At 33.4% G+C, this 23518-nt stretch overlaps 1 non-coding gene across 1 annotated transcript; it reads left to right on the forward strand.

The window, feature by feature from the left end:
• Positions 1-22017: 22017 nt before the first annotated feature.
• Positions 22018-22120, forward strand: LOC131161031 (U6 spliceosomal RNA). The gene has a single exon (XR_009138194.1). It is a non-coding gene; the product is annotated as a U6 spliceosomal RNA (small nuclear RNA).
• The last annotated feature ends 1398 nt before the right edge of the window (positions 22121-23518 follow it).

Consider the following 23518-nt stretch of genomic DNA (forward strand, 5'->3'; position numbering starts at 1 on the left):
TACCAATCCTTACATTGTGTTGCAATTTAAATATACTTATGGTTTGAAGTTATTTGTATAAATGGACTTTTATGAAGTTTTGTTTATAAGATATTTTCATACTTTTATGTATAAAATATGTATGCCGGAGTGAGATGTGAAATGTACACAAAAAGTGAAGGAAAGAACATGGCTAACCTAAGACCTTAGATCTCTACAATATATATGTGCATTCTCATAATTTTTTATTTTTTTTTTAAATTTGACTATTGCAATGAATAACATTTAATCCATTTATATTATTTTTAGAAGTATTATAAGTAAAGAAAAAAAAAAATCCTAAAGCATGATAATTGTTAAAGAAGAAGAAATTAAAAATTTTCATACATATGATTTTTGCTTAGTTCTATATGTTTGAACATTAAATTAGATTAACAATTCATTCAATTAAATAGAAAAATATTTTATAATTTTTTTTAAAAATTATAAATTAAAACACATTTTGAGTTATTAACTTCAAATTAGAATATTTTGTCCTTTTAATTCGTATAATACATTTTTAATTTAAAATATATACCTGGTAAATCTTGTAAGACCAACCTGCGAGATTTAATTGACAGGGCTGCCCAGTTTCTGATGCATGTTTAAATTTTGCAGGACCAATCTGTGAAATTTAATTGACAGGATTGCCCAATTTCTGGCGCATATTTAAATCTCACAGGACGAAATTGTGAGATTTGCTTGATCATAACTTTTATGTTTATGACAAATCTCGTAACACCAAATTGCGAGATTGCGTAAGTATTAGACTGGAAAATTTTTTCATAAATAGAGTATTTTTTAATATTTTATTTAAATTAATAATAAACGGAAAAAACTATGTAAATGGGCGTTTTGCGTGATGACAAGACAATGTCATCCACGTGGCATGTTACGCTAACATCACTGCACGTGACAAATCCAACCGTATGCCTTTCCACGTGTCAACAGCGACAAGAGGGAGACACCGGGACAAAGGGTGAAAGGAGCGAAATGCAAAGGTCTGGAATCGCAGAGAGATAGCACGTACGGTTCAGACTGTACAGTACAAGAAATTGAATATTAAAAAAAAATAATAATTGGACCGACCGAATTAGCTTGGCCATCAGAATTTCACTTACCGAAAAGAAAAGCCAAAGGCCACATGCGTTGATTGTAAGGACGACCTTTCCACCTGTTCCACACCATGCATTTGTCTTCTACTCCTCCTTTTTATTTATTTATTTATTTATTTAAATTATAAAATATTAAACCTTCAAAATTTGATGAAAAAAAATATACATTTATTGAAAATTTAAAATTTTATAAATTATTATAAAAGCTTTTATTAAAATTTTGAGCAAAAAATTTGACAAAAAGATAATGACTTCTCCCGAGATTTCAAAAATTCCAAACTTCCTCTGAAGTTTTAAGAATTGTAAAGCCTTTTAAAAAGATACAAACCCCCTCATTGTATTTTATAAAAAGATAATTTTTTTGAAGGAATGTTTTTATCTTTTTGACAAACCTCATGAGAGGTTTCTAATATCTTTGAAACCTTAGAAAAAAATCTGTGTCTTTTTTGAAACCATAGGAAATATCTGTGTCTCTTTGACAAATCCTAAGATAGTGAGTGTCTTTTGACCTATATTTTTATACGTTTATTAAAACGATTGTTCTCTTTTTATATTTAGTAAACTTATATCTCTCTAATACACATTCTAACGTCTTTATCAAAATGACTTACACTTTTGTATAGAATTTACTCACATGATACTATTATAGGATGGTTTTGATGCCAAATATAATGGTCTTAGACTCAATTTAGATAAAGTATTGTTTATTTTAACCTATTAACCTTACGAGTTTTGTCTTATAAAAACAACTCACTTAATTGAAATTCAAACTCTCTTTATAAGTTTAAGATCTCTCCAATAAATATGCAATATAAGACCATGATACTAATAAATTATTAGTGAAACTTTATTCGTGACTCTTTTCTTACTAGTACTTATAATTATTGATACAATTTGATTTTACTTGGTGATTTTGCTTAGTCATGAACACTTATCTTTTTGGCAGTAATAATTACCTATGACTTTATGACTTTGATATGCTTTTATCATATAAACTCTCATTTTACAATGATGTTTTGTGTGATCTCTTTAGACATATATTAAGAACTTGGCTATAAGGATGACTAGGTTTTATTTTATAAAACAATTTTGATATATACAATATAAAATTATGAGGTGCATGTAAACTTCATCATTCCTAATTAAATTTAGGCTAAGAAGATTGCAGTTATCATGTCTAAATATTTCTCACCTAAATAGTAGAATATTTAATTTATAGTATTTAAGTAAGAGAAGATGAAACAACTTTTAACCTGCATTTTAAGCTAGTCACTTGAATAAAATCTTTATTACCTTTTAAAATATTATCCACAAAAAATTGACCCAATAATTTCCACAACCACTCATTATATATATATTGAAGATATTGTATTTATATAAATTTATAGAAAATTTTAGTAATGTAAGGAATCGTAATTGAGAGAGTTAAACTTGATAATCAAGAAATTAATAACATTAATAGATTTAGATATCTTAGATTTATTATGTAACTTGAATGAAAAATTGAAAAAATGAAGTACATAAAATTAAAACAAGTTGGGTAAAGTAGAGGAGTGGATCATGTGTGTTCTATAATCATATGATACCTGTTAAGCAGCGAAGTGCCTAAAATTAGCATGAAGAAATGGTTATAATCTTAAAGAATAACAACAAATAAAACTTATTCAGTTCCTAAATAATAGTAACAAATAAAGTTGATTCAGTTCCTAAAAAATAACAACAAATAAAACTGATTTAACTTCATGAGTCATGCCAGTCAACACTCCTCCTTGATTCTGGAGCTGCTGCATACACCAAACTTCTGCCTCAAGAATTCATATATAATCTTTGGAAGTGTCTTTGTTAGGATATCAACACTTTGATTTTTTGTTTTGCAGTAGATCAATTGCACTTCTCCTTCCATTTGTACATCTCTTAGAAGATAAAATTTTATTTTGAAATGTTTTGTTTTGTCATTGAACACTGAATTATTATCAATTGAAATTGCAGCTTGGTTATCCACATGTAACGCCCCGAACCCGAAAACCCAATCTGCCGTGTTATACCTGAATAAATCGTGCTTCGTGTGTAGAGACCCGAAGGATTATAGTAATTAAATAATAAAAGAAAAGAGAGAAAAGGAAAATTTCAAGAGGGACTTAGAAGGGTCTCATCGATGAACGCAGAGCGCTCGTCGACGAGAAGCCTTCTTGGGCTCGTCGACGTGGACTCGTGTCTCGTCGACGAGAACTTACTGAGAGGGGTTTAGCAGAGCCTAAAGTTCATCGACGAGGGTTACGAGTTCGTCGACGAACTCCCTTCATGGACTCGTCGACGAGGTGACGGGTCTCGTTGATGAATCCGCATTTTATAAATATGCTTAACTCAGATTTCAGCGAACTTTTTCATGCAGCAATCTTCTCTTTCTCTCTCTCTCTCTCTAAAATTGTCTTCTCTACCTTCTCTCTAGATTTTCGGTTTCGTTCTTTGCCAGTTCGATGATCGAAAACCGCCACGTTACTCTTGGAAAGATTCTCTTCAAGTCTGCTGGAGTAGATTATTAGTTAGGCCAATTTAGACACCATCACAAAATCAGGGTAAGTAAATTATTTGGATATTTTTAGTATTACCAAGTTTATTTAAGTTAGATTTTGTATTATATGAGGATATACAAGAGTTTTGTGAAGTAACATTGGGGTGTTGTATTTTTAGGATTAGGACATTTTTGTGACCCTATAGGTATGTGTTGAGGACCCCAGCGGGTATCTTTCCAGGAGCTCAAGTAAATTATAGTTTAGAAATGTTGGATATGTGGAGTTGGAGAAAATATGAATGTGATAATTATTATGGTAAATTCAGTTGCGTGACTGAGAATTATATGAGTGTTATTTCAGGGTGTTGAAAATTATGAATGTCGCATGCGTGAGATTATTAAATAATATCTAGAATTAGATAGTGAGGTAAGGGGAATACATGTTATGTCGACTTTATTAGACACTCTACCAGTATAAAATTGTGACAACCCAAATAAAAATGAAATTTAAATAATAAAGAGGAAGGGAAATGGAAACAGTAACAGAAGGAGGAAGTTGACTTCGTTGACGAATACAGAAGATTCGTCGACGAGGGTTTAACAGAATTCGTTGACGAAGAAATATCGAGAGAGGTTTTGAGCCGACTGAATTTCGTCAACGAAATTATTAAAGGATTCGTCAACGAATGACGTGGCTCGTCGACGAATCTAGTTCTATAAATATAGAAAAATCCGGATTTTACTTCACAATTAAGCCATCTTTCATTTTCTCTCTCTCCCCTTCGGTCCTCTCTTTCTATCTCTCTCATTGATTTTGGGCCAGATTTACGCCAGATCGACAATCCGAAGTCACCATGACGCTCCTGGGGAAGTTCTCTCCAAATCTGCCGGAGCGGATTGTTGGTGAAAGCATGTTGGAAATCATCCCTAAGTTAAGGTAAGATTTTTTAAGCCAAATTTGACCTTACGGTAGTTATAGGAAATGATGTACACGTAGAAATATTGAAGTTTAGTACTGTGAGTTTTCATTTTCAGGGTCTTGATTAGGAAATCCTACTGGTGTTAGACTAGAATATTTTAAGGGCTTTCTCAGTAGTCAGGTAAGGGAATAAACTAAAGCAGTTATTTTTCATTCAAATTACTACTATTTATGAGCAAACTAATTTCCTGAAAATATGTATGATATTAGCATATTATGGAATTAATGCACGTTTGGGAAAAATACTGTTATTATGTTGAAACGTGTATATATGTATGAGATGCCAGAAATCATGATTTTCAAATGCAATGTATAGTTTTATACAGCAAATGTGTGGCATGAATATTATTTTACATGGAGAAATATTATGATATGATAATGATATGAATGCAGTATGATTTGAGAAGTTATGGAAATATATAGTATATTATGATTCTGATAAATGCATGATAAAAGGATTATTTTCAGAATGACATATTTATGTATGATTTCAGCGCGAGGCCGTATTTACGTATGATCGGCACAATGCCGTATTTATGAAATATTCGGCACGAGGCCATAATTATGAGATTATGAAAGATGCTATACTATCATGTACTATATGTTATAAGAACCCGGATGTTAGTTTAGTTCAGTTCAAGAACTCGGTACCGTAACTATATAGATCAGATATCTATGTTCAGATTAGTGCTAACCACTCAACGAGGGGGTGGAAGATGGATAGTCGATGTGGTTTTTAGTAGAGTGTGGATGTCCACCTGGCAGTCCGGACCAGGATGTGGCGGGCCCATCGTACTTACAGACATATTTGATTAGATAGTGGTCGACCAGCCATTGTTGGGTCTCGCCTTTGAGCTGCACAACCCGTCATGGGGGGTAATACATGACATTAACTAACTATTCATCCTGGGTGTGTTTTCAGTATTATTAGTTATAACATATGTTTTTTGTACGCTATGATTTATTAATAAATATGAAAGTATATGAGAATTTAGTATGTTATGATGAATGTTTACCGATATATGAAATGTACTATATATGTATAATTGCCTTAAATATTTATGTTGTCACACAGCTGTATTTAGTTTATTTTCCCTTACTGAGAAGTGTCTCACACCCGAACTAAATATATTTTTCAGGAGACCCTGAGTGGCCGGCGGGTCGTAGCCGTCGTGGAGTCAGTGGTATTACCCCGCTAGGAGAGTGAAATTTTTTACTAGGGTCAGAATTATTTTGTGTTTGATCCTAGAGTTATTTTGATGTTTATGAGGATGTATATAAAATACAGTATTATGATGTTGTAGTATTATGTTTATGGATGGATGATTTAGATTTTATGCTTACTGCTGCTTAGGTTTCCACTGTGATTGACAGGTGTTTACCCACAGGTTCAGGTCGACTTTTCTATTTATTATATTACATTTTATATTAAGAAATTGAGTTTGTTACAAAAATAGTATTTGATCAAAGCATGAAAATTATACAATTTTACGGAATATATTTATATGGAATTTTATTTAGTGGTGTGGCATGAGAATTACTGTTATATTATTCATTATTCAAACAGAGTACAAAATTATGCTTATATATAGTTTTTACAGAAACATGTTATACAATTTTACAGAAACATGATTATATAGCCTACAATATTATGAAACATAACTTATAGAGTTTTATATACAGAGTTATGACTATATAAATTTATACAGAACTACAATTTATATGATATACTGTATTTTACAGAATTATGATTACATAGTATATTTTAAAACAAGATTATACAATATTTTACAGAATTGATTATGTAGTGTTTTTATTAACATGATTATACATAAATATACAGATGCATGATTATATAGAATTTTATAGAACCATGACATATAGAAATATAAATTATACAGACTATAAAGTCATGACATATAGAATACAAAATTACAGTTACAGAATATACAAATATATAGTTATTACAGCATCATGACTATACAGTTGATACAGAATCGTGGTTACTACAGAAATATAGAATCATGGTAAAACAGTTAGATTTATATAGAAATATTAATATACAGTATTAGACCCCAATGGAACATAACAGTTTACAGAGCACGGTACTGTTGCGATACAGTATAAACAATGCAACCATACATCTCAAATAGAGTATGATACATCTAATTGTGCCCTTAAGTAGAGTTTTGAGCTCCCTGACGTCCGGACCAGGTGGAGTGGGTCTTTTGTGATAACCCGAAGAATAATAACATTTAAATAATGATTAAGAGGGTGGAAAATGGAGACAGTACAGAAGGAGGAAGTTGACGACATTGCACTTTGTAAGGAATAACTGAGAGAAGTTATCAGGGTCTCATCGACGAACACAGGGGATTCGTCGATGAGGGTATAAGAGGACCTCGTCGACGAAAGCAAGATTCGTCAACAAGGTGATACCGAGAGAGGTTTTGAGTAGTCTGAATTTCGTCGAAGAAATTATTAAAGGACTCGTCGACGAATGACGTGGCTTGTCGACGAATCCAGTCCTATAAATATAAAAAATCCAGATTTTTACTTCACCATTAAGAAATCTCTCATTCTCTCTCTCTCTCTCTCTCTACGATTTCTCTCTCTTCTCTCTTTGATTTCATGCTGAATCGACGCTCCTGGGGAAGTTCTCTCCAAATATGCCGGAGCGGATCGTCGGTGAAAACCAGTTGGAAGTCATCCCTAAGTTTAGGTAAGACTTTTAAAGCCAAATTTGATCTTACGGAAGTTATAGAAAATGATATACACGTGAAAATACTGAAATTTGGTACTGAGAGTTTTCATTTTCAGGGTATTGATAAGGAAACCTTACGGGTGTTAGACTAGGATATTTTAGGGGCTTTCTCAGTAGCCAAGTAAGGGAATAAATTAAAGCAATTATTTTCACGCAAATTACTATTATTTATGAGCAAATTGATTTTCTAAAATTATGTACGATATTTGAATGTTATGGAGTAAATGCATTTTTGGGGAAAATACTACTGTTGTACGAGAATTATGGTTTTTGAATGAAATGTATGATTTATCCAACTTTGTGTGGCATGAATGTTATTTTTCATGAAAAGTGTTATGATATGGAAGATTTTACGAGCAAAGCATGTTTTCAATTATTATGAAAAGATACGTTATGTTATGATAATTTTGACAAATACATGATAATTGATTTATTTTCAGAATGTATATACTTGAAATGATTCCAGCGCGAGGCCGTGTATATATATGAAATGATTCTGGTGCGAGGCCGTGTAGATATATGAAACGTTTTCGGCACAAGACCGTATTTATGAAATGTTCAGCACAAGGCCGTATTTATGAAATAATGGGCACGAGGCTGCTATAATATCATGTATTATATGTTATCAGAACCCGGATGTTAGTTTAATTCAGTTTCAGGAGCTCAATACGGTAGCTATATAGATCAAATATCTATGTTCAGACTTGTGCTAACCACCCCACGAGGGGGTGGGAGATGGATAGTCGATGTGACTTTCAGTGTAGAGTTGTAAACGTCCACCTGGTAGTCTGGACCAAGGTGTGGTGGGCCCATCGTACTTATAGACATTTTTGGCTCGGAAGTGGTCGGCCAGCCATTGTCGGGTCCTGCCTTCGGGCTGCACAACCCGTCATGGAGGGTAATACATGACATTAGCTAGCTATTCATCCTAGGTATGTTTTCAGTATTATTAGCTATCACAAATGTTTTATGAACGTTATGATTCATTAATAAATATGAAAGTATATGAGGATTCAGTATAATATGATGAATGTTTACAGATATATGAAATGTACTGTATATGTATAATTGCATTAAATGTTCATGTTGCCACACAACTGTATTTAGTTTATTTTCCCTTACTGAGAAGTGTCTCACTCCTAAACCTAATTAATTTTTCAGGAGACCCTGAGAGACCGGCGGGTCGTGGCCGCCGTTGAGCTTATTAAGTTAGCCCACTAGGAGGGTAAGGTTTTGTAGTAGGATCAGGATTATTTTTTGTTGTACGATCCTAGGGTTATTTTGATGTTTTGGAGGATGTATGTAAATACAGTATTTTGATGATGTAGTAAACTTTGTCATTATGTTTTATATTTGGATGATTGAGACTTTATACTAACTGCTGCTTAGGTTTTCGTTGTTTATGTCAGGTTATCCCCGCCACCCATGGGTTCGGGTTGAGATTATTATTATTTATGTTAAATTAAGCAGGTTGTTACATCTTTCGTGCTATAAGAATCTAGATATGCATATAGTTAGGCTAGCACTGAAAGACCAATCAGTGTTTAGCCCCGCTTACGGGCTGCACAATCTAGTCATGAAGGGGTAAGTCATGACATATAGTCATATCCAAAGGGAAGTTTACAGATTTATGTTTATGCATAGTACACATAGAAAACAAAGATTACTTATTATAGATAAAAGTACTTTTGAATAGATAACTCATAAATTTTCATATTCTAAATGACTTAAGCATGTGTTATTATACAAATGTTTTTCTTGATGTATATCATATACATTATTAAGTAAATGATATGTTGCCAATTAACTTATATGCCAAACACTGGTAATAACATATTTCTCTTTACTGAGAGGTGTCTCACCCCAACATTATTAAACATTTCAGGTAATCCAGAGAGGCGAGCAGGGTTGGCTCAGAGGTAGAGGTGGGGTTGAGTCAACGTAGTTTTGGGGTGAGTTTTGGGCTGATCTATGGAGCCCACATTATTTTTGATACTTTTGGGAAGTGTTATGTATATATGTGTATGAGTACAATTAGGTATATAGTACTCCAATATTGTATTTTGGAATATGTTGGATATGTATGTACTTCTAAGTACAACTAGGTATATAGTACTCCAATATTGTATTTTGGAATATGTTGGATATGTATGTACTTCTACTGCTTAGGAGTTATATGAAATGCACAGGTTACCAAGGTCCCGCTCTGGGTCGTGATGATGATAGCTATGCTCATGCAAGGTATTAGAAATTATATTGATATAGAAAAAAAAAAAAAAAGGATGAAAATTTCAGGTCGTTACATCGTGGCGCCCCGAACCTGCCTGGTGGGACCCAAGTGCCACGTCATCCATTCATTTACCTGATACCTACCATTCTATCATCAATTACACAGCGAAAAACATAAATATAATCCTCCAACAATAAAATACCAGAGTTTCAAACTATAAAATCCCAAATAATCCATCCATCAACCTGTATATACATATATATACATATCTCCAACATCCAGTATTCACAACCATTCATAACTTAGAAAACTTAAAACATAAAACATAAATCTTAGATATAACCCAAAATATAATCGCAAGTTTATACTCATTTTCTCAAAAATGTTGTAACAACTCCGAGCTTTTTAAGCTCAATCACGTAGAGGTCCTAAAAAAAGATAGATTTGTATTCGGGTGAGACACATCTCAGTAAGGGAAGAAACAATATATTAAATCAGCGTATGGCCAACATGAGGTTTGTAAATAACATATAAAATCATCATTTGCATTTAATCATAATTTCTAAAATCCTTTCCTGAGCCTGATCAAACACATATAAGGTATTTTACCAACAAGATTTCCTAAGAATTTAGGTGATTACCCGCCCATACAAGTAGCACCCCTCTACTCTGATACTTTAGGCAACCAATGGTCACAGCTGAAGCATATTAGGACACTTACATTACTCAGTAAGCCCTCAAGTGAGAAAGTAATCTTGTACTCACACAGTTCATACAAAAGTTTACCAACAAAGACTCCTGAGAATAAGGAAATTTACCCGCCCATATAAGTAATTTCCCTCTGTCCTAATATGTTATGTAGTCTACTGTTACATCTGATACCTACTAGGGCACTTTCCTTTCTCAGCAAGCCCTCGGGCAAAGAGTTTGCCCCGTCCATAACACGTATAGTCACTCCCCGAACCCGCAGGTGGGTCCCAGGTGTGAATTTAGTAACCTAACTTGCCTCTGTATCAATTTATAACATACCTGATACAATACAAATAGAGGGTCCGACCTATTGGTCTTACAAGGTTTAAAATCTTGTTATCTTATTTTGATGCTAACAAACAAGTGAAATTTAATGTATTTGTGTGAGTAATGATATTTCAGGGCTCATATATGAGAAAGCAAGGTCAAAGTGCTTACAAGAATCAAATGAAGCTTAAAAGAGTCAAAGTATGGATTTAAAGATGATATATGAAACCTTGAAGAATATGAGGACATAAATGAGTTGTTGAAAGTCAAGGCATATTAAAGTCAAAAGAGCCAAATAAAAGCAAAGTTAGGAAGCTCAAAAAATATGAAAGCTTGAAGAAAATATGGACTCAATCCAAGGACAAAGCATGAAGACTCAAGAATCTAAAATGTTAAAGTTTTAGAAGTTTTCATGTAAGTACTTTAATGTTTAAAATATTGTTTGAAATATTTTGAAACTCTTAGGTTAACTTCTTGGACCTAGATACCTTTTAAAATACTTGAAAAATATTTTTATAAGGTCAAAAATTATTTTAAAAGGGTTAGAATCATTTTTAGAATGAAAAGCACAAAAAAGAGTTCTTCCAAATGCTGTCAATTTTTATATAGCCGCATTGAAGTGAATTTTCCTATATCAAAATCTCATTATTTTAAAATATGTTCAACATGAAAGTTGTAGGATTTTTTCTTAGCTTTCTTTTGACACCAAGAACACCTAATTTGGAGTTATGCAGAAAAATTTATGGCCAAAACACTGAAATGGGTTCATTGCTATCAGACATCTAAACACTGTTCACGAGAGGGACTTCAGATGACTGAACAAACGACCTCAGACGTCTGAAGATTTTCTGGACAGAATATAAAGAAGGCAGTAGTAGTTTAGACTTTTGAACTTGCGACTTCAGATGTCTGAACACTGTTCAATAGGCAAATTTTTTAAATTCTAATATTTTAAAATATAATCGTTTGAGCTCTAAACTTTCTAAAATTTTAGGAAACACTTAAAGGAAACTTTTGCAACATGGAAACAAGTTTTGAAAGCCTATAAATACATGGTTTTGCAAATCAAAATATATCCAAGAATTGAAAAATTTGCTTGTAAAGTTGAAAGCACTCTTGTTCTTTCAAAGCTCTCTTGCTCACTCTTTGCAAATCTATTTTGCTGAGATATTCTGAAGTGCTAATCCTTCCTCCTTTGAATTCCTATTGCTAATCCTCTTCTAAGAAGGATATTGGTGAATTCTACACTTAAGCTTCATTGTATTTTATATTGATATTTTACATTCAAAGTATATAATGCTGAAATTGTACTAACTTGCTCTTTGAGAGAGTATACTTGTACGCAGATTATATCTTGTTTCTTGTAGTTCTTTGACGATTCCAAGGGTCTTTTGGATTGTTGACTAAGCAAGAAAATATTGCTTAGAGAGGCGGGCTCTAGCCTATGTAAGGAGTGACCGAACAAGGGGATATCGTTTGGAGAAGGTGGGCTCTAGTCTTAACAAAGGAGTGTTGTAAAGGTTTTTTCCACCCGTCAACGGAACAGGTTTTAGTGAATCCTTTGGTGATTTGCCAAAGGCGAGGACGTAGGCTATGTTGAAGCCAAATCTCGTAAAAATCTCCGTCTCACTCTCTTTTTCCCTATTCTTTATTTTCAGTTCATATACAACTGCGTGGATGATTTAAATATCTAAATTATACATACTACGCATATTTGGAAATCAAGTAAACTTAAAGTCCAATTTTTGATTTGGGTGCGGAAACCAAAAGGTAATACGTTGGTTACACCATATCTTGCGGAAACCATACGGGAGTACGTTACTTGGTTAACACCCCAAAGATAAATTTACCAAGAGTTTATTTGAGTTCTAAATATTTGGAAAGAGTGATTTGATTCATCTATACAGGGCTTTACATCAGCTAGTATAAATTCTCATTCACTACAGGGTTTGGTTCAAATTTGGCAAATATAAACAAACAACCACCTTGAGTTATTATATTACCAAAGTGCTGAATACTTTATATCTTGGTTTGATTGTTTATTGTTTAACTTGTGCTTGGAAAATAAATTGATTGTTTGGTTTGAAGATTGTGTTTAATTGATTGGTTGTTTAATTGTGGTATTGATTGGATAAAAGAACTAAGTTCTTGAGTGATTAAAGAATTAAAAAAACAAGTCAAGAATTGGTTAAAAAAAATAAAGGAAGTTTAAGGTATCTTAAAAGGAATTAAAAGAAATTTTTAGAACCCAATTCACCCCCACTCTTGGGAAGCTATTCCTAATTTCACAAACCGTTGGGGTGAACGGATGCCCACATACATACATACAAACATCCATACTTATTCATAATTCGCAGCAGAATACGGTCTTTTATACACAACCAGTATCATACTAAAGTCTATACAAGTTAGGATATACATCCCCACAACACAACACATACCCCAAGCGTCTACAAAAACCATCCCGACAACCTAAATACCAAAACTCGTACCTAATAGGTACGAACAGTAGCTATGACACCCTTGCTTCCAGACGCTAGAATGCTACTTACGGCTACCTGAAGGTCCTGAAAAACATTGTACGTACATTCGGGGTGAGACACCTCTCAGTAAGGAAGAAAGCAGGTTATATCACTGTGTGACATACCGGTGTTATTTTACATACTTAATAACACTATAAAAAATACGATACAGTTTGAAACATTTACATACAGTTTCATACATATACATACAGTTCCAGTATTTTAACAAAACCATTCTAGTACATACGATACCCAAAACATACAGTCAGTGTCGTCACACTAGTTCGCAACTACACAAGGTCACCTCGTCTCACAGCGATTACATTGCTACATACGCAACTACTCTGCAATGAACGAGGCCCAATAGTGATTACATTGCTCCATACGCAACTATACAAGGTCACCTAGTCTCACATTGATTACATTACTACATATGCAACTACAATGCGACGACTCAGACCCAATAGTGATTACATTGCTACATATGCAACTACACAAGATCACCTAGTCTCATATCGATTACATTGCTACATACGCAACTACAATGCGACAACTCAGGCCCAATAGTGATTACATTGCTACATACGGTGTAGAACGCCCCCTTCGGTGACCAACCAAAACATACTGGTGATATTTCACAACCCGGATATAGAGCCAGCCACTCTCGCCCATGGTAGTTAACCGATACATGGCTGTTTTACAAATCCCTGGAATCATTTTGGAACTCACGTCCTATACATTTCAACGTACAGTAATAAGCCGCCACATAGCTGTTTTACAAATATCTGGAACAAATACATACAACCATACATACCACACTTATTTGGTTTACGGCAAATCATATCATATACAATTTCAAGTATATAGTTTATGCAAATATGGATTATGGTCACCTCAATAATACAGTTTTAACAAAAACCAATAGTTTTCCAAACCAAGTAGAGATGATACCCAAAATCCCCAATTTTTCTAAAAACTGTAACCCAAAAATATCGCATTTTTACCCGATATATTTCTCAAATAAGTTACCAAAACATACATACGATCGTAGCCTACAAGCTTACCGATCTTGATTTCGAAAATGAACTGATATAAACAGAATCCCCTTACCTTAATCCGAATTCCAACTACGAACTCTACGGTCCTCAAAACTATGAACTGAGACTCTAAAACCTACAAACCACAGTACAATACATACTTACAATCCGTACTACTACGCATATACTGAATTAGAAATGAAAACCGAGCCTTACCTCGATTTTAGCTTGAAACCCGAAAACACTCGAAACGGAATTTCGATCCACTAGAAACATAGAGAATCCTTCACTGATCCTCGTGGTAACTTTGGATTTGCGAATTAGGCGACAAATAGTGAAGGAATCGAGGAGAGAGAGAGCTTCGAATCCTAGAGAGAGAGAGAGAGAGGAAAACCATAACTTAGCCAAGAAGAAACTACAAATATCCTTATAAAGACCTTTGACCCGGGGGATTTCGTTGACGAATTGGTGTTTCTTGTTGACGAGATGAAAATTTCGTCGACGAATCCTGATATTTCCAACTTCCACCTCTCGGCTTTTTTTCATCGACGAACCTCTGAATTTCGTCGACGAGAAGCCTTCTACCTTCGTTGACGAATTATGGCATCGTTGACGAAATCTGTAGAATTCCATTTTTTTTACCCCTCTTTTACGTAATAAACCCACATCTCATGGTTTAGGTTCTTACACGTACCATGTTATACTAGCATACATACTGATACTACTGTAATACATTATTTTGTCTATCATTATTCTGTATCTCTCATCTGTTCATGTTCTTAACTTTGACATTTCATAACATTTCACTTTACGTGACTCTTTTTCATTTTACGTTGTTCACATTTCACATTTCATTTCCATTTCATTTCATTTATTTCATTTTATTTCATGCATTTGTACTACAGCTCCTTTTAACTATACATCAGTTAGTCGTATTACAGCTCCTTTTAGCTGTACATCAGTTAGTCTACAGCTCCCTTTAGCTATTCATCATTTACACGGTTACATTAACAATCACATGCAGCATAGTTCATATAACATTTTCATTCTTATTGCATTTCTTGTATAACATTTATCTCATACACATAACATAATTCAACACAGAATTTCCATTTTACTTATGCCATACAATTTAACAGTAAAATTCATATGTTTCCTATAAAATAAGCCAACCTACATTTAACATTCATATACTGAAAATATACCTTTAATTTCTTACATAATTATCCTGAAAAATCTTTCACTTTCATCAGTCCATTTTCAGATATACACAACTAATAAAAGAACCTTAGGCTCAGAAATCATAATTTAAACGGTTGACATTTTAAACTTGTAGTAACTTGAAAAATAATGGAATTTAAACAAAGAGGGAAAGAAAATAGAAACCGAAACAGAAGGAGGCTGTAGACTTCGTCGACGACATTGCATTTTGGAGAATAAAAACAATTTCAGGAAAATTGCCCAGTTTCATCGACGAAGGTCTTCAGAATTTCGTCGACGAACACAGGGCTTTGTGGACGAGTAAATACCGAGAGACGGTTCGAGCTGCTCTGAATTTTGTCGACGAACACAGGGTCTCGTCGACGAGGTGACGTGTCTTGTCGACGAACCTGGCTATATAAATAGTGGAAACTCGAGATTTTTATCATTTTTCACCGAGCTCTCTCTCTCCCCTCTCTCTCTCTACGTCTCCCTCTCCTTTCTCTCTTCGATTCCGGCCCCACCAGTCGTCGGATCGACGATTTGAAGCTACCACGACACTCCTGACGGAGTTCTCTGCACATCTGCCAGGGCGGATCGTCGGGAAAACAGAGTTGGATTTCATTCCAAATTCAGGGTAAGGTCTTTTAGCTAGTTTTTGGCTTTCTAGAAGCTATAGGAAATGATATAGACGAAAAAATACTGATATTTTGTTCTGACATATGTTGGTTTCAGGATGTTTTGTAGGAGGCCCTGCGGGTGTTAGGCTTGTATTCTCTAGAAACTTTCCAGTAGTCAGGTAAGAGAAATATGCTATGCTAGGCATTTCTTAAAATATGATACAATTTATTTAATTACGAAAATTATGTAATTAGTATGGTGTGGCTTGTGAATATGTATATGGTACGGGGATATGTTTTACGAATTTAGTTTCATGATTTTATGAATTTCAGTATTATGATTATTCAGTTCTCAATATTATGTATGAATCACAGATACAGTTTATACAGCATCATAATTATTTTAGTACTTCAAAATCACGACAAATCATATATATATATATATATATTAAACGGTACCGTTGTTATAGATATTATGTTACTTATTTAGTGCAATTACCTATTTAGATAATACGTGGTAAGGTCGACCACTTAGGCCCTTGAAGAGGTTAGGCTCCCCATCCAGATATGGGTTGAGGTGGGTAGGTCGACTGACGGAGTTCAGTGATTTATTCCTGGTTGGCCAGTCAGGGTAAATCCAGCCTATAGGCCACACAACCTTGTAATGAAGGGGGGCAAGTCATGACACATAGATAGTCATAGGGAATAGTTTCAGTTACTATTACATATGTATGGATTTACATAAACAGGGACCATATTTATGTACATTAGAAGTACTTTGAATTATAACCTATAATGCTGCTATGTTAATCAACATGGAAAGGGGTGGTGTATTTTATTATTTGTACTGTACTTTTGTATTCAGTTATTCATGTTTATATGAAAACAAATTTCATGATATATAGTAGCTCATTTGTCACACACTAGTAATAGCATATTTCTTCTTACTGAACGTTGACTCATCCCAGTGTTGAAACATTTTTCAGGTGATCCAGGTAGACGAGCAGATCAGGCTCGCAGGTAGAGGGGCGTCAGTAGTGCCCTGTCAAAGAGTGAGTATCATTTTGGGAGCATTTTTGTATAGCCCTCACCAGTTGGGATTATTTTGGGAACAGTGATATATATATATATATATTTTGGGGAAAACGTTTCTGAACTTTGGTATTGTATGTAATGATTTATGATTATGTTACATGATTTTCGCTTCTTGCTGCTTAGGTTTTGGTTGGGTTTACCCCCAGCATGGTATCAGAGCATGTAGAATGTTAGTGTAAAAAAATAAAATAAAACATATACCCAGTTAATTAAGCAGGTCGTTACAAAACTCATACGAAAACATATACATATATACATAACATAATCCATTTATTTGTTTAATTCATAAAATCTGGTTTAATATATATATTTCCCCTTACCTGGTTTCTTAAGCTATGCTAACAAGGACCTAAAAAAGATGCCTACAACGCTCACCCGAACCCTGAATCACAAATCCTAATTCTATTAAATCAACCATAAATAAAATATTATTTTGACAATTATTAAGTTCATAAATTCCAAATAAATAATTAAACTCTCAAATATAACTAATTTACTTATTTTCCCAAATCACACTTTCGCTTTGGAGTGGTGCCTAGGAATTCTAAAGTAAAAATTTACTCCGGTAAAAACGACGACGATCGAGACTAGGACCCTTTGGTGGTACCCGATTGTCGATTTAGTTGAAGATCTAAGGAAAAATTGAGTAAAAAGTGAGGGTTCACCTTACACCAGAAGTGGTGTCTATGCCGCTCTCGTAACAAATCTGCTCTAATAGAAATATCGATGGCGGAGTTAAGAATCCAACGGTACCTTCCATTTTCCGATCGACAAATATTCGTTGAGAAATTTTAGAGAGAGAGAGAGGTGGCTGTGGAGTGAGAGTTGAGAGAGAGAAATGAGACATTTGCTGTGAAGATTCAATTTCAAAATTGAATTACATGCAATCTTACTTACATATCCACTAACCACTAACCACTAACATTATTATATATAATATCTAGTTTAACCTTTATATATATTATTATAAACTTAATTTCAAATATCATCCTTACATTTAATGCATTCGACTAACATTTAATTATATTATATTATTACTTTATTATCTTACTTGATCCTATATATATATATTCATCATATTATTTATTTCATTAATTCAATTTAATAATAATAATTAATTAGTTAATAATATTAATTTTTTCTTCGGGTCTTTACACCACAAATATTTGTGTGCCTTCTTGTTGTTTCATATGCAAATTTGTCATAAGTTTCCTGAGCCAAAGGGTTTGGTTCACAGCAACAGCAACAACTAAAACAATTACCTGAGGTGCTTCTCATATCATCATCACATCTTGCCCAATCACTATCAAAATAACCATGGAGATTGAAGTTTTTAACTTGACTGAATCTTATTCCATAATCAATTGTGCCCTTAACATATCTAAGAATTATTTTTGCTACTTGAAAATGAATTTCACTAGCACAATGCATATACCTTGATAGCAAACTCACTGCATGCATGATATCTAGTATGGTAGCAGTTAAATACATTAAGCAGCCTATTAGACTCCTGTACAACCTTTCATCCACCTTTTCAGCTCCATCTTCTCTGCAAAACTTCTCCTTTTGATTCATTGGAGTTACAGTTGGCTTGCACTCTTCCATGTTGAATTTTTTGAGGACTTCCTTTGCATATTTATGATGGCATAGAAATATTTCATTTTGCTTTTGACGTACCTGCATACCGAGGAAGAATGTCATCCTCCCAAGGTTTGTCATTTCAAAGACATCTTTCATTTCTTCTTTAAACTTGTCAATTAGCTCATTGCTACTTCCTGTAACGAGTAGATCATCAACATATAGAGATACCACAAGTATTTTATCATCGGTCTTCTTGATATATAAAGTAGATTCACTCAGACTTTTTTTAAAGCCTAAGTTCATTAAGTGTGCATCAATTTTGTTATACTAGGACCTTGGTGTAGAGACCCAAAAATTATAATAATTAAATAACAGAGTGGAAGGAAAATTTATAAAGGGTTGATGAATTATGGTGTTATCCCAAGAGGGGGGGGGGGGTGAATTAGGTATTTAAAAAATTAGATCCTTTAGGTTCTAATATTGAAAATGATAATTTCAAACTTGCAAGCTACCAATTACTACCGCAATCAATTTTTTATTAATCAACCCAATGAGTAATTTTAAGTGTCTTTATCAAGAGTATAATGTTACCCAATTATTCAAACATGCACCAAATGATAAAACATACACTATGATTACGCGAAATTTAAATAGAGATAAGGGTAAGAGAGATGCAAACTCGATTTTATGAGGTTCGGCCTACCCTAGCCTACATCCTCGCCTTGAGTAACCTACTCAAGGATTCCACTAAATAATCTGCCCCTTTATCTAGGACAAAACTTCCCTTACAACCTGCTGCTTATAAGAGACGTAACTTTCTCCTCAATCCTGATTCATAACTTGAACCATGTATACAAAATGAAGATTACAATTTCTGCAATAATTCAAGAACGTTTCTACACAAAGCTAGTGAGTAAAATAAAAACCTAATACATACTCATATGATAAAAGTTGAAGCTCAATGTGTGAGTATGATATTCAATGATATTTCTTAAAATAAGTGATGAATGATCATTATATAAAATATGTAGGACAAAGATGCTTCAACGATCTAATCAACTATATGATTTTTATAAAATTATTTGAATAGTCGGTATAGTTCAAAAATCCAAATTAGATTTATGATCTTCACAAAAATTACTCAAACAATTGATTTTCAGTAGACATCAAAACTATAGTCTTTATCAAAACACTTAGTCAATAAATTTTCTCTAGAATATTAAATTAGATAATTTCTTTAAACAATAATTATGCTAAGATGAAATGTTTCAGTAAATAATAAGCTAGATAGTTTTTCAAAGATTTGAACCTTTAACAATAACTTTTCTCAAATAATGATCTTTCACAAAATGTATATATAATTAATAACTCAAAATCAATCTCTCAAATAAAATATTAGAGAATAAGTTTGTTAAAAAAAAATTTGAGAATAAGCAAACAATTAGTTTGATCACGAAACCTCAATATCAAAGTTGTTTACACAATATTCGCTAGAATGCCTTTTGAAAATCAACGTAACCCAAGCTTAAATTTGATGTGAATGTTTTAAAATCGTAGGCAAGGGCTTAGCAGTGTGTTCAATGCTTTCAAGAGATGTAAGGTTCAATGCTCGCTAGAATCTTTAAAAAGTGAGGCATTAGGGTTTTCAGGTTACTTTTATAAGTGTTCTCGACCCTAGATTAAATCCTAACTGTTAGATCAAATAAAAATAATGGTTTTCGTCCATGTTCGTGCTAAATCGCATTTTAGCGTCCCGATCTTCGTCGACGAATGGGTACGTTCATCAACGAGGCCATGAGTTCGTCGATGAGTACTATCTGAACTTTTTGGGCTTTCGGTATTTATTCGTCGACGAGACAACACTGTTCATCACTGAGTGGCCTTCATGAGTTCGTTGATGAGGCCAAGGGGTTTGTCGACGAGGCCTCTAAAATTTGCCTCGAAAAATTTATTCAACCTAGAACTAATGTAAATGAATATTTCATGAAATGCATGAGTCCTAAGGTTAGTTTAGGGTATATTTGAGTTTTGAAATATATCATATGAAATATGTAAATACATTCAATTCTAAATACCTATTCCCATTGAAGATCTTGAACTTGAAGCTTGCTTCTTCATCCTTTTATCCTTCTAGTTCCATGAATTAAGCCAAGTAATATGTACTTTAGGTTCCTTGTGGCTTCCATACAAGTTTACCGTTTGTGCATTCTAAATCTTGATCCTATTCACAAACTCAATTGCACAGGTCAAATACCAAGTGATTTGTCATTATCAAAACAGGATTAGACTCATAGAGTCAACAAGGTCAAACTAAGATTCGTCGACAAATGCCCCAATTTCGTCGACGAACTCCTTGCAGGATTCATGGACGAAGTTTAGTGTTTCGTTGACAAAAAGATATCGAAAGGGCGTATTTCAGGCCCATTAGTTCGTTAACGAGTTCTTTACCTTCATCAACGAAATGCCTTTTCACTTCGTCGACGAGGCCACGTGTCTCGTCAACGAAGTCACGTATCAGTTCACCTATAAATATGCAAAAATTACATTTCTAGTAAGAAATTTCGTTCACTTCTATTTCTCTCGTTAGAATTTCAGCCTCTCTACCTTCTCTCTAGATTTCTGACTTCATTTCTCCCCGGTTCGACGATCAAAAGCTACCACGATGATCCTGAGGAGATTCTCTACAACTTAACAAGAGTAGAATTTTGATTTGAGAAATTTGAACACCATCCCAAAATCAGGGTAAGTTGGGTTATTTAAGGTATATTTGGTTAGTAGGCTTTTCTTAGCCCAAATTTTGTATTAAATATTGATATATTGGTGTTTGAGATGATTAAACTAGGGTATTACGATTTCAAGGTTGGGGCTTCCAAACATCGCAAACATGGGTTAAGGATACCAGCAGGTGTTATTTTAGGAGCCTAAGTAAAATAATAAATATATTACAGTTTAGGAAAATGTGAATATGAAAATTATTCTGAAAATTCAGTTGATTGATAGGAGAATATATATATATATATGTGTGTGTGTGTGTGTGTGTGTGTGTGTGTACAATTTCAAGATTTTGAAATTATGAATGCAATGGGCATGAGTTAGGATTGTCAGACGAGCTTAGTTTGCCAAGTAAAGAAAATATGCTACGTTAGAAATTATAAAAATTGTTATCAGTAAAGTAAATGTATTTTGGGACGTGACTTACAGATCTTTAAAGGAATTAAATTATATATTTTTTTAGATCAATATACATGTAATAACCCCAAAAAAGGATATAGAAAATTAGTGGAGTGATTCCAAAATAATAATAATAATAATAATAAATTATTATTTTTTAAAATTTTAATTAATTAATTAATTAGAACGATATAGAGAAGATTAGCATGGCCCCTGCGCAAGAATGACACACACAAATCGAGGAGAGAGGGAGAGAGAATGAGAGGAGAGAGGGATTGTGCGAGACTTGCAGAGGGTGGCCGCCTGCTTCTCTACATAATGGAGATGGAGAGGCTTCCTAAAGGAAATCCTTTAGGAAGCTTTGTAAGTATAATATAATATAATATATTTTAATAATCTTATATTATAAACTTATATGTATATATATATATATATATATATATATATATTAATGTTATAATATATTTGGGAGAATTTTGAAAAAATTGTAATCTCCTAGAACCCTCGTTGTAACTATGATGTTCCTCCGCTATAAGTGATGGTAGTTAATAAAATTGTAAGTATTTTTGCTAAGGATGGGAAGCAGGGGAATGACAAATTTTGAGGACGAAATTTTTATAAGGAAGGGAGAATGTAATAACCTCAAAAAGGGATATAAAAGATTAGTGTAGTGATTCCAATAATAATAATAATAATAATAATAAATTAATTAATTAATAAAAATTAAATAATAATTACTAATTAAAATAATATTATATTATATTATATTATGACATTAATATATATATATAAAAGTATATAATATAAGATTATTATAATATATTATATTATATTATACTTACAAAGCTTCCTGAAGGATTTCCTTTAGGAAGCCTCTCCATCTCCATTATGCAGAGAAGCAGGCGGCCACTCTCTACAAGTCTCGCACAATCCCTCTCTCTCCTCTCATTCTCTCTCCCTATCTCCTCGATTTCGTGGTGAATTTTCGCCCGATCGAAAATCGAAAGACACCACTAAACTCCATTCCTCGCTACCGTCAATTCTACCGAAGCGGATCGGTGGTAGGAGTGGCGTGAACGTACCTCCTGGGGTAAGTAAATTTCCCCTTTTTCTTTAATTTCTTGCAAAATATGAGCACAATCTACGAACGGACACCACCACGAGAATCTAGGAATGATTCTCTACAAATTTAGCGAGATAAAATTCTCGTGGGTTGTCGTGGGTAAAATCCCAAATTTTGGGTATGGGGGTTATTAAAGGACTAATTTTTAATTAATTAAGGTTAATTTAGAAATGCTAAAATATTGAGCATCTAGAGTTGAAGTAAGATTTCTAAAATTTAGGGTCTAGGTGAGCGCCGCAGGTGTAATTTTGGGACCCGTAGGTAAAATTCAGAAAATTAAGTGGGACTGTTAAATGTTAGTTTAAATATTAATTTGAGATATATGAAACCTATGGAAGGTTAGATGGGTATTATTTTGAAAAAATAGGTTAATTAATTTGAAAAAAATGTAAATTGCAGGAGTTGAATTTCGGGCGCTAAGGACGTAGGATTTGGGTTCTAACGAGACTATCAATAAGTCAGGTAAAGGGAATAAATTATAGCAATATTTTTAAAATTACTGTTGAAATTAATATGTGAAAATGTGTTTATGGT

This window comes from Malania oleifera, chromosome 7, assembly GCF_029873635.1.
Source record: "Malania oleifera isolate guangnan ecotype guangnan chromosome 7, ASM2987363v1, whole genome shotgun sequence".
NCBI classification, from domain to species: domain Eukaryota; kingdom Viridiplantae; phylum Streptophyta; class Magnoliopsida; order Santalales; family Ximeniaceae; genus Malania; species Malania oleifera.